The 12956-nt window shown below is 39.1% G+C and overlaps 1 non-coding gene across 1 annotated transcript; it reads right to left on the bottom strand.

Moving 5' to 3' along the window:
* Positions 1–12524: 12524 nt before the first annotated feature.
* LOC114614425 lies at positions 12525–12668 on the bottom strand. The gene has a single exon (XR_003710328.1). It is a non-coding gene; the product is annotated as a small nucleolar RNA SNORA48 (small nucleolar RNA).
* Positions 12669–12956: the final 288 nt, after the last annotated feature.

Below are 12956 nucleotides of genomic sequence, written 5' to 3'. Positions count from 1 at the left end.
ACAGAAAAATGTGTAACGATCTTCTGTTCCAGAGCCCATTCACTGTAACAAGGAACTTAAAGGCAAAAGTCCTGTCTACAACTACAGAGATGAACAGAGATGAACATGAGTTGTCTGTGAAGCATGTCCAGGAAGCCTGGATGAAGACCTTGAATCAGACTGGCCTCTTCTGCACCTGGCAGTGTCTGGATTTTCATTATCCCATTCTCTTAATCCTGCATGTTCCTACAAAAACTTGCTTCAAAAGGCCAATTGTGCTGCAGTTAATTAATAGAACCCTGTGTGTAGAGTACTGGCTTCCTGTACTTCTTTTTCTATTCCCCAGATAAGAAAGACATTAACAGATTATCCTAGTTCACAACAAAAGACCATTCAGTATCTTCTCAGAGCCCTCAAATTCCTTCTACTTCTTTCCAGAAAAAAAGATAGCCAAAAGAGAGAACACTTAACCTCAGTATTTACAATAATTTCAATACATTTTTCATCATTTTGCTTTTGAAAGGATTCAATATACATTTTCCAAAGGAATTTTTCCTATTGTTTGAAATGTGTTTTTATTTATAATCAGTTACAAAAATGTTGCATAATAAGAGCTATTTGATATCCAAGCCAAATTCTGAAGACTGTTACATCTCCATTTCAAAATGGTTTCAAGAAGAAGCTGAATGCTTCTAGGAGGAAAGGGACTCAATCCTGAATAGTGTCAGTTTGTCACTGCAACTCTCAGGGACAGAGTTCAGAGAGGTTATGAGAGGAACTAGGAACTAGGAAAGGAACTAGGTGTCCCTGATTAAAGACTGGCTGGTGACTGTAGAGACTGGTAAGGTTGCTTAAACTCCAAACAGTTAGAAACTATCTTCAACCAACAAAAGAAGATACTGTTGAAGGAAAACCAACAGCTTGGTCTTAGATGCACGTGGTAGAGACTGAATGTTTACAGATATTAGTTTTCAGAAAAACAGGTGAAAGACTTTAATTCCGGCCAACTGGCTCACTTCCTGAGGCCTGGAGGATGAGCAGATGGGGGGGGGGCAGTTGGAAGGTCCTCCACTGGTTAAGGGAAAAATAGACCTTGAAATAGATGCCTTAGTCAGATCTCTCATTATCTATCTACTACTCAGTGCCGAGCAATGCAGTACTCATAACGAACTGCAGTGTTCCCAAAGGCAGCTTCCTGAAAGCCAAGCTTGGCAGCTGTTCTTCTCACCCGGAATGTGGATCCAAGATTTGAAAAAAATGGAGTCTGGCATGGAACTGAGGGAACTCTCTGCATTATTAACAAGATGCAAGTTTTAAAGGGAAGTTGAGTTGTCTTATCAACTCATAATATTTCACTAAAGGCCAAAGTCATTTATAGCCCTTTCCCAAAGTGATTCTGATAACACAGTAAACCCTGTGCCTCACATGGGTATGAGGAGTCAAAGAGATTTCTCAGAACAGGACAATCACAAAACTGTGAGGCATTTTTGCTTTTGTGGTCACTATGCCTGAGATCCCACTTTAACTGGTTCCCATTATCAGAGTTTGACATTCATTACTAAAACATATGTGCCCTGAAGTTGTATTGTCAGAGGTGCTTGTTAGTATCAATTGTTCAGCTCTGTGCTATCTCATCATTAATATTTACCAAGAATAGACTCTTAAAAGGTTTACTTATTTATTCTTTGAATATAGAGTACATGTTGATATTAACCCCTCTTCCTCATTCCCTGCTTCCTACTTCCCTTGGATCCTATCACACGTGTTCCTGAAAACTTCATACCTTATTATTTTCTGAATGCCCTCTGTATCCACTCAATGCTGTCTCCATGAGTATGAGAGTAGGTCCATCCACTGGAGCATGGGTAACCAACAAAAGGCCACACCCCTGAGGAAAACTGGCTCTATCTCATCCAGCAAATATTTAGCTGCCAATAATTCCTGAGCTGGGCCTGGGCATCATGAGCCATCCCAAATCTGTGCTGAAATGCTGTCTTGAGCTTGTATAGTTCTTGTGTAGGCAGTCACAGCTGATTTTAGTACCCTGGCTTGACATATCCAAAAAACATTGTCTTAATCAGGGTTTGTAGTCCTATACAAAACATCATGACCAAGAAGCAAGTTGGGGAGAAAAAAGTTTATTCAACTTACTCTTTCACATTGCTGTTCATCACCAAAGGAAGTAAAGACAAGAATTCACACAGGATAGGAACTTGGAAGTAGGAGTTGATTTAGAGGCCATGGAGGGGTGCTGCTTACTGGCTTGCTTCCCCTGACCTGCTCAGCTTCCTTTCTTATAGAACCCAAGGCTACCAGCCCAGGGATGGTACCACCTACAATGGGCCCTCCCACCCTTGATCACTAATTGAGAAAATGCCTCATAGCTGGATCTCATGGAGGCATATCCTCAAGGGAGGCTCCTTTCTCTATTTCACAAGAGCTACTACGTGGCTCTTGTAATTTTCTGCAGTATCTTCCATAGCATTCCATGAGCCCTGGGTGGAGAGAATTTGATGTAGATGTTCCATTCATGCTCAAACACTCCATACTCACTAACTCTCTGTGCTGTGACCTGCTGTGGGTCTCAGCATTAACCATTATCCTTTACAAATTAAAAATAAAAGCATCTGTGATGAGGGGTAAAAGCTGAACTAATTTATAGGTGAAGGACTCGTTAGAATGCAGGTTGATACTATGTCCATTTAGCACGTTGATAGTAGAAGGTTCTGCACTAGGCCTAAAGCCTTCTGAGCCACTATCAATTTCTTGACAGTTTATGAGAACCCTCCTGTGAAGAAGGCCTTAAATTCAATCAGAAATTCATTTAATGCTGTAGGGAGTAGAAGAAGCCCTGTTGGAATCCTGGGTGACTGTGTATTGATGACACACACATAGCTATGACAAGAACCAAGGTCTCAGACCCATGGGAAAATTGCAAAGCCTTTCCCCATGTGATCAGACTGGCAAGGTCTTCTTCCTTTTGTCCAAGTCCAAGTGCTTATAAAAGATTGATCAGTGCATGCAAAAACTATCAAGTGTAGCTTCCTCTTGTCAGGTTTTTATAGTATGGGACTGCCTACAGAGAGCTCCAACTGAGACTAACTCCTTCCCTGGTGCTGTTCATAAAAAGCCTGCTGAGGTCTCCTATTAAAGTGGTTGTAGGTGTTACTCCACCAGAATCTGCTCAGCCCACTTGTCCCTATCTTTTTTGTACTGAGTCTATCCTTTCTTAATTCCATTGCTGTTCCTAGTCATGGTTGGAGACTTAAGATGCAAGGATATTGGCAGGTTATATCCACCGCCTTCATGCCATTGTAACATTGTGTATATCTTGTTACCCCAATCACTAATGCAGTTCACAGGGCTCATAGCTGAGTAAACCTATTGATGGTTTTCTCCCTTGGTATTCTGCTCAGTGCCTAGTGGCACTACTTAAGCTAGCTAGCATGGTAAAGTCTTCCATGTCATTACCAGTTTGATATCCTCACATATTGTAATCAAACACTGTAGTGATTTTAATAATAAAGCTTGACATGTTCTGTTGAGAAACCAAGAGAAATGGTGATAGCCCAGATCATGGTATGATTTCTGGAATCCTCCAAGTAAAACCTTGAAAGCAACTAGCTCATGACTGGCCTGAAATTCTCTTGTCTGATAATGTATGGCTTCTGGAAGGAACATTATCCTTCTACATGTGGTAACTCCAATTATATTATTTAGAATACACACACACACACACACACAGCATATAAGACAATAGGTTCTCATGTGGCTTTAAAAACACAGTTTTAATTTTCCCTTCCCTCAGCCCATCCACTGATGTATTCTCTCATCCTCCTCTCTACATTACTCTGTCTTCTCCTTTATACCTCCCCTCTTCTACAACTATTCCTCTCCCCTAATTTATTTCTTCTCATCACCCCTAATGGACACTTGCTACCTTATTGGTTTCTGCAGGTACTGAAAGTTAAACATAAAGTATAAGTTTTGAAGCAAAGAAATATAGATATGAGAGAACATGCAGTGTTTTGGTCCAGATTTTATGTTTAAATTTTTGTTTTAAACACATGTAAACATACAGAAAAGAAGGAGAGAAGATCAAGTAAACAAGTCTTAATTTTGGATAGATGTATTCGCTTTAAGTATAGTGGAATTGAAAAGCACAGTGCTCTGCAGATTGCACGAATTGAGATTACTTCTGTCACACTGCTGAGTCAGGATCTAGTGACTGAGAATGAGCCATGTTTGTCAGCAGCGGTATTTCTATGAGGATTAAACTGAAGCAGTGCACCACACAAAAAGATCTTATTTCTGGATATTCAAGGATGCCCTGGGCTGCAGGTGGGTAAAATGTAACACCCTGATTCCTGACTTCTCTGTCAACCCCCCATCCCTCAGGTGTCTATTGTGTTTTATTTTCTTACTCACATTATGTCAATGATACCTTTAGCTCCACTATCCATTCTTCTGACCTCCCAGATTTTCTCCACACCTCATCAAAATTTCATACTTCATGCAGCACACACTCTGCTTGGTCTCTGTGTCTACCCAAGAGGTCAAATGCCCTACAAAATGGCCTGTTGGGATTACTGTATGTATGAGTTCACCAGTGTCAAAGGAGCCTTAAAGATTCTATTCATTTCTCTTCTCTCAATTCCTTACTAAATTGCCTTAGCCTGCCACACACACACGATGTGGGTGCCTTTCTTATTTGCTGTCATGAGTACTCTAGTAAATACTATTACAATTCAATACAGTTCTTTACTCTATATTTTCACTTAACAACAGATTAAACTCAATATATCAGGGTAATACACTCCAATAGATAGCCCACAGAATACTAGTTCAATTAATTATTGACACATCACTTACCCAATATCACAAGCCAAAGCAAAATCATTCTTGACTCTTCTTTCTTGACTGTGTTTATTCCCATATATTATGAAGCCAAAAGTTTGACAGGTGCAGTGTGGAATGGTGAGCACTAGAAGATCTATCTCATACTTCTCCATTTACCTATATTCCAGCCTCATCTTCCCCAACTCATTTCCATGCACAAGAAAAGCACTTACTGACTCTTTTCCCTGAGGCCCGTTGTCCACTTTCAGAGACCTGCTCTTGATTGATCCCTAATTCTTTATTTCCATTTCTGTAAATCCTTTTCTCACTCTATGTCAAGAAATACCTGTTTATATTTTATTTTAGAATTACAGTCCTTAAAATGTACTGAGTTTTAAGTAAACATGTCTGATAATGCAATTGCTTTCTATTCAAATAACAAGATGCACTCTCTGAGACTCATGTCTGGTTTTGCTCACCATGATATACCACAGAGACTAACACAGTCCCTAGTGCCCCATCATAAATTAAAACACATGAGAAATGTTTAGAAGAAGAAAATGGAAAACATTGTGGGTGTCAGAGAAGCCAGCAAATATATGAAATACCAAATAGAAAAATGAAAAAGTCAATGAAGCCACAAGTTGGTGCTTTCAAATGAGCAACAAAGTTGAAGACTCTTTAGCTAGACTAACTGAGAAAATAATGAAATACTAAAATGGGAAATGAAATTGAGAGTAATGCTGCCAAGTTTGTAGAAGTAAAAAGGATTATAAGAATTACTTGCATTGTATGCCAACAAATTAGGTTATATAAATGAAACTCAAAATTCTTAGAGAGACAAAGACTACTAAATTTGACTCAAGTAAAACAGGAAATTGGAATGCATATAACAAGTAAAAGTGATTGAATTAGTAATTTAGAATACTTCTCACTAGAATATTCCAGGCCCAGGTGGACTTCGCTGATGAATTCCAGCTAACCGTGAAAGAAGAATTAACACAAATCTTTCAGAAGCCCTTGAAAAATATAGAAGAGAAAGGGAATACTTCTCAGCTCATTATGTTGGGTTATTATTTCCATAATATCAAACAGTTAAAGACATTATAAGATGAAAAGAAAAGTATAGGACATTGTATCTCCTATGAAAACAGGTGTAACAATCTTCAACAAATAGCAGCAAATGGATTCCAGAAACACTTTAAAAGAATTGTTGAGGGAATACTACATAGCTGGTAGTGGAAGAATGAATTCAGACTCTTCACAGAACGCTAAGTAAAAATGTAACTCAAAGAATTGGACCTAAATATGAGATGTAAAAGCATGAATTTCTTTTAAAAAAATACACAAGTTTAAATCTTCAATATAGTGGGAGTAAGCAATCATTTCTTAGTTATAGTACCTACACTTGTTAATTCACACTGCTTTACCAGAGAAGTGAACTCTGAATAATTTTATAATAATCATAAACTTACTAACAGTGCTGGAGCCTTAGAAGTCCAAGATCAATATACCCCAATCTGGAGATAGCCTTCCTGTAATATAATAGCATCGAGTGCAGAAGGCATCAAAAGGACAATAAAGGCAGAGTCACAGCAGGGAGCCTTATCTCCAACTTCTAAGAAGGCATAAGCCTCAGTCATGATAGCCTATCTTTTTGGACCGGACCTAGGACCGCTAAACAAGCAAAAAAAAAAAAAAAAAAAAAAAGAACAACCCTCAATTCATAATGGCTTAAGCACTTAAATAGGACTTATATTTCATGTGTTTGTATTGGTCTTTTATACACACACACACTCATATATATATATATATATATATATATATATATAATGCATTTATATATAAACATATGTAATTTATTATATGTATAAATATAATATATATTATATACTCCAATATATATTATATATTCCAAAAGCTGAAACAGCAAGAAATGAGAATGAAAATAAAAAAGTAGGATTGCATAAAAAATAAAAGCACCACACACAAAATCGACAAGACAATAAGACATTTATAAATTAGGAAAAACATTTATAAACCATGTATTATTAAATGGAGCTAATATTGAAAATACATTATCAACTCATACAACCCAGTAGCAAAAATATGAATAATATAATTTTTAGATAGATGCAGGGCCTTAACAGATATGTGCTAAAGAAGATACACAAATGGGAGCAGATATATCATAACACATTCAGTATTACTAATCACAGAAATTCAAATCAAAACCACAAAGTGACGTGACCTCACATTTGTTAGAATGGCTATTGCCAAATGGATACAAGAAAATGAGTATGAGGTGAAAAGTACATTTGTGTGCTGTTGGTAGGGTTGGTGTAGCAACTATGGCAATGACAGGGAAATTCTTTGGAAGTTAAGGAAGAAACTATCAAGCCCTTCTGGGTATTCATCTGAGGGAAATGAAACTGCTATCTCAAAGCAGTATAAATAATCCAATGGCCATCGCCAGTATGTTCACAATAACCAACATACAGAAACCACTTAAATGTCTATATGTGATGGATGGATAAGGAAATTCATTCACACAGGCATAAAGGGCTGTTGTTCAACCTTTTAAAAATCCTATTATTTGTACCAAGACAGATGAACTTCAAAGACACAGACTGAAAAAATACAGCATGATCCTACTTGTATATAGAATATTAAAGAGTAAAGCATAAATAAGTAGAACATAGAACATGGTTAACGAAGATGAATGCAGAGACTGGCATGGCCATGGTAGGGATGGTGTGGCATAGCTTCCATTCCTGGAACAGAGCCAACAAGGCGTGGGACTCCACAAGTGTTGATGGTTGCTGTGGGAGTAAGGCTTGTTTGTATAATAGTGTACAAACTTTCTTTTTTTAAAATTTTTTCTCAAATCATAATTAATTCACACAGGGGTATAAACACAGAAAGGCAGGACATGGGGAAGGGAATGACACTGGAGTGTGGGTGCTCAGTTCCTCATTTGAGGAATGCCCTCTCACCAAGGTCAATGACTCCATGATAATCAGAGATGACATGAGTCTGGGAAGCCAGAGTGTGTCAAATATCTCAGCAAAATAATAGAAGGCTGTGACCTTCCGGACACCCCTTAAGGCTGTGGGAAAGAAAGCTGAAAACATGAATTCAAAAATACATAATTTCTAAACTCTGAAAACTATAAGGATGCAATATGGACGGTATAAGGAGCTTCACAGATGTGAAGGAACAGAAGCAGCTGCAGTATGAGCCAGCTCGTCTGAAAGATACTAAGGAAGGAGATAAAGAGATTCAGGGAGTGGTGATTGATCTCAGGGCAAGATCCTACCCAGATAAGGTTTTTTTTTGTTTGTTTGTTTTTTGTTTCTGGTTTGGTTTGGATTTTGTTGTTTATACTTACAAATGCAAGAAGATTCCTGAGTTCAAGGTCAGCCTGGGTCATAGGAAGTTTAAGTCCAGACCCAGGCATGGTCAGAATGGTAGTTTCAGGGTGGGTTCCAACCCAGCTATCTTGTCTGTGCTTGTACTTGTGATCTCTTTCTAAGAATCGAGGGGATGGGGTCATGGGGTGCTGACTAATGGCATAATCAAAAGGAGACATGGGATAATGACTAAATTTATATGTAGAAAAAAGACTGGGCTTTTGATCTTCAAGACATAAGCTATCCAGAGAGTTTTTAGAATAACAAGAAAATGCTGTCTCAAGCAAGGACAGAGAGGGTAAGGGAAAGAGAAGAAGAAGGAGAGGAAGAGGAAAAGGAAGAGGAAGAGGAATATGCGGACAGAGAGAGGTGGAGACAGAGACAGACAGACAGACAGACAGACAGCTTGGACCCACCATTTGACTTCTAGTCATTTGTTTTGCTACTCCCAGATACTTCTTTTCTCAGAAATCCATCTCTAAAAGCAGAAGTTTGTCCTTGGCAGATGAAGGCAGTGAAGAAACAGGATCATAATGGTCAAAGGGTAAGAAATGGTTGCAGTTATGTGGCATGAATAAATTTGACTGGGAGTTAATAATGTACAGTTCGGGGCTATAATTTATAATATTGTATTGTCTAATAGAAATGAGGTTGGAGCATAAACTTTAATGGACTCATCATATACATAAAGGTAACTGTGAGGAAGTGTATGTTTTAATTAGTCTGATAATGGTGATCAGTTCCTTCAAGATGTTATGTGGTACTTCTAGGCTATACAAGTTTGTATTAATATGTGAACTTGGATTGTGCCTAGGGAGTAGCACAATTTCAGTAATCTTCTGCATGCATAAAAAAGGAAATAAAGGATATAAGATAAATCATCTTAAATGTTTAACTCATATATAATGAAAGACTCTGAGTGCCATAACAGATGCTGGTACTTCCATGTATATTTCTGCTCTTTTCACAAGAGTTAAAGAATGGAATCAGCCTACATGACCATCAACAGATGAATGTATAATGAAAATATAGTACATGTGTACAGTGGAATTTTATTTAGCAGTAAGGAAAGTAACATTATGAAAATTTTGGAAAATGAGTGAATCTAGAAATTATTATATTGAGATTACCAAGACTCAGAAAGGCAAATACCATGTTCTCTGTCATAAGTGAATCCAGGATTTTATTTATTATATATGTGAATATATACAGTTGTGAAAGTAGAAAGAGAACAGAAAAAGGGAGTTTAAGGCAGTGGTAAGAATAATAGAATATTTTGTGGCTTCAAGTAGAAAAGGACAGCTGGGAGTAGATGAATACACACTGGGATTGGGCAAGATGTTCAAGATAAAGAATATAGAGACAATATAAGAAAATCCATTACTTATACCTAATTAAAAATAAGGATTTTTCAGTTCTCTTATGGGCCAAGGATTTATATGCCTGTTTACTACCACAGAAGGCACAGCTAAATGGCTACCAAAAAGATTAATGAAAAAAATAGATACCTCACAAAGCCAGGCCCAACCATAAATAAGATGAATAACAATTGACATCCATGGAAGAGAAATCTCCCTGAGAACTACCTTCTTTTTCCTTTCTAGGTAAAAATGAATCACCCACGATGTCTACTGTTAAAAGTTCTAATCCAGATGCTGGCCCCCAACCTTCTACTACTCAGACCTTCGACAGTCCATTGACAAGAACATCAAACAGCTAGAGATTGACATCACTAATCTGAAGAAATCCCTCGTTTCACTGTCTGAAGAGACCTCCTAAAATCGTAAAGATCCTTATTGGACTTGATTTACTCTATTACAATAGAAAAGGCTGTGTACAGCTCTTAAAGAAGAAGGTTGCCTTTACATAGACAAGACAGGGATGGTTATAGAGGGCATGAAAAAGGTCAGAAAAGGCTCTGAGAAAAGACAGAGAGAGAAAGAGAAAGACGAGAGCTGGTACAAGAATTGGCTTTCAACCTCCCCATGGTTGTCAACCCTACTTCCTCCCATCTTGGGACCATTAATTGGGTTATTTTTGCTTATTTCTTTTGGTCCCTGGGCCTTTAATAGACTGACTAACTCTGTGATACAACAGATAAATAACTTGGTAGCAAAACCTACTCAGATATTTTATCATAAGTTAGCTATGGAGGACCACGAGAATCAAGATGAGGTTGTTACTCTATCCAGAGTGTTCCCAAAAGCCATCTTCACCCAACCGAAAAGAGGGGACTTCTGCCCCTAGACCAAGCAGAGTGGGGCCACCCAGAACCCCCTCTGACTGACGATCTGATTTCTTGCTTAGGCTTCAAGGCTAATCACTGCAAGGGAATATAAATAATAGTTAAAAATATCTCTCTGGGTTCCCTGAGGGACAAGCCTGACTGCATAGGGGTTGATGTCAAAAGTTTCCTCTCTCCAGGAAAAAGACATCAGGATGGGTATGGCCTCGTGCCTCACTGGACAACGACAGAGGGACCAGAAGCCATTACGAAGTCCCCTTCAATTACTTAGAGAAGAGAGGAGATGTCAGGGGCAGCCCTGCTTACAAACTGAAGGCCTAAAATCAGCCATAGGCCTAAAATCAGCAATAGGCCTGTCATACATGTATACTAACACCAAGTCTTGGGTCTCAGTGGAAAAACATTGAAACAGAGGACTGTAAGTTATTGTAAACAGGAAGCTTTTGTGGAAATTTACCAGCCTGAGTAGTCATAGACCTTGTAAAAGGTAGCCTTGACAGATAATACCAACTTAGATAAGAACAAGTGAATCATAGATAGAGTCATAGTGACCTGTCCCCTGAACCTTCACCCAGCCAATACCCTGTTCTGAAAGATATCTGTACTCCCCCTGAACACCCATGCTCCAGTGTCATCCCCTTCCTCAATCCTGCCTTTTTGTGTTTATAACCCCTGTGTGAATAAGTAAAAATTATATTTGATTTTAAAAAATAAATAAAAACTAAGGGGTTTTACACATTTTCTAATATTTAGACAGTTATATTTTATGAGAATTACACAGATTGTATGATTACAATATCAGTAACTTTTTACAAATGTTAAAGGAAAACATTAAATGTCAGAATCAAACACACTATAAGTATGATTCTTACTGTCTCTTTACTCATTGAATACATGTGTTACATGGTCAATATTTTTGTTTACTGACTGTTGTATCCTCAGTACCCAATACATAGTAGGGATTCTATATGTCTATACCCAATATGTCTCATTTTTCTTTCTTTTTTTAACTTTTTATTGATTCTTGTGAGTTTTACATTATGCAAGTGCTGCAGCTGGTGAGATACAGGGCCAGCTCAACTATTCTCATAACACTGGAGCTGCATCTCTCCACTGTCTCAGGTGACAAGGACAAGAGGAGGAGAGCATCATTCTCTTACCCATATCACCTCTTGGAAAATGAGTGGTGTGACCAACTCACTTTCAGTCTTACTCTCAGGGCTAGTTCATCTCCACCCCTCACCCCCAACCAACATCAGCTCTGACTGTGTGGTGCAGTCAAAGTACAGGGCCTGCTCTCCAGAATGCTGCATTTGGTGAGGGGCAGGAATAATTCTCCAGTGCTCATGACCCTGTGGGCCACTTTCCCAATAGTCAGAATTAGCCCGTCGACTCTCGTGCTCCTGGGGTCAGCTCACCCACACCCTTGCTACCAGGGCCAGTTCCACTGTGCTGCCTCAAGGAGGTATAGGGTCCACTCTCCCAAATGCAACCACAGGTGAGAGGTTGGATCAGCTCTCCAGAATTCCACAGACACTGAGGGGCAAGGCTGGTTCTGCACAGCCCCTGGACATCCATGTGGTTCCCAGCAGGTGGCCTGACCAAGAAAGACCCCTGTTCTCTAGTGGTAATATGAACCATGGACATTAGTATCAATACCTGCCACTATATAGCCAGGGACCTAGTCACAGGCCTCATCTTGGCCCCAGGTGGTGAGTCTGGCCGCTCATAACAGGCTACTCCTCTCCACCCTTGAGTCTCTAGTTCCATCTCTCATCTTAATGTTCAAGCTCTTCCACTTCTCTTTGTCTCACTTCTCTACCACATACTTCTACACTGTGGTGGCTCCTTATATAGGCTGAGTATGTGGCTGGTGGGCCCCTTGGTGACATCTTTTGTCTGCACTGTGGAGTGGAAGCAAGCAGGTGTCTATGGCCCAACTGTTCCATGAACAGTTTGTAAGGTCTGTGGGTGGTATGGTGGTCCACTAGACTGTCTTCCTCTTCCCACTCTAAGCTACCAGCATTTGATTTGATTCAATTTGATTTTTATGTGTCCTGGGTATAAAACAGCTTCGGTCATCAAGTCAGGGATCAAGCTAGAATGAACAAAGGATTGCCACCAGCTCTCTGTCCCAACTGATCGAAGAATAAGACCACCCACAAGGTGTCTCTTTGCCCATTGTCAGGGTGTAAATGTAGGTTTTATATTTTAATTAACACTTAGAGAATATCATACAAAACATTTTGATAATGTTGACCCCCACAACCTCCCACTCCTCTAAATTCACTCCTTCCCATACTCTCCCAGCTTTGAGTCCTCATTATTGCAAAACCCATCCAGCCTACTTTGTGATGCCGAGATAGTACTGCATGATCATCCTACTACTGCCTACTTGAGTTGGATGACCTACAAGTGACCATGTCCTTAAAGAAAACTATCTCTTATTCTTTAATCAGGTATCACTTGCTAATAGCTCC

The sequence above is a fragment of the Grammomys surdaster genome, unplaced genomic scaffold (assembly GCF_004785775.1).
Source record: "Grammomys surdaster isolate TR1022 unplaced genomic scaffold, NIH_TR_1.0 126381, whole genome shotgun sequence".
Lineage (NCBI taxonomy): Eukaryota > Metazoa > Chordata > Mammalia > Rodentia > Muridae > Grammomys > Grammomys surdaster.
The sequence above is the reverse complement of the archived record's forward strand: the minus strand, read 5'-3'. Positions and strand labels throughout refer to the sequence as shown.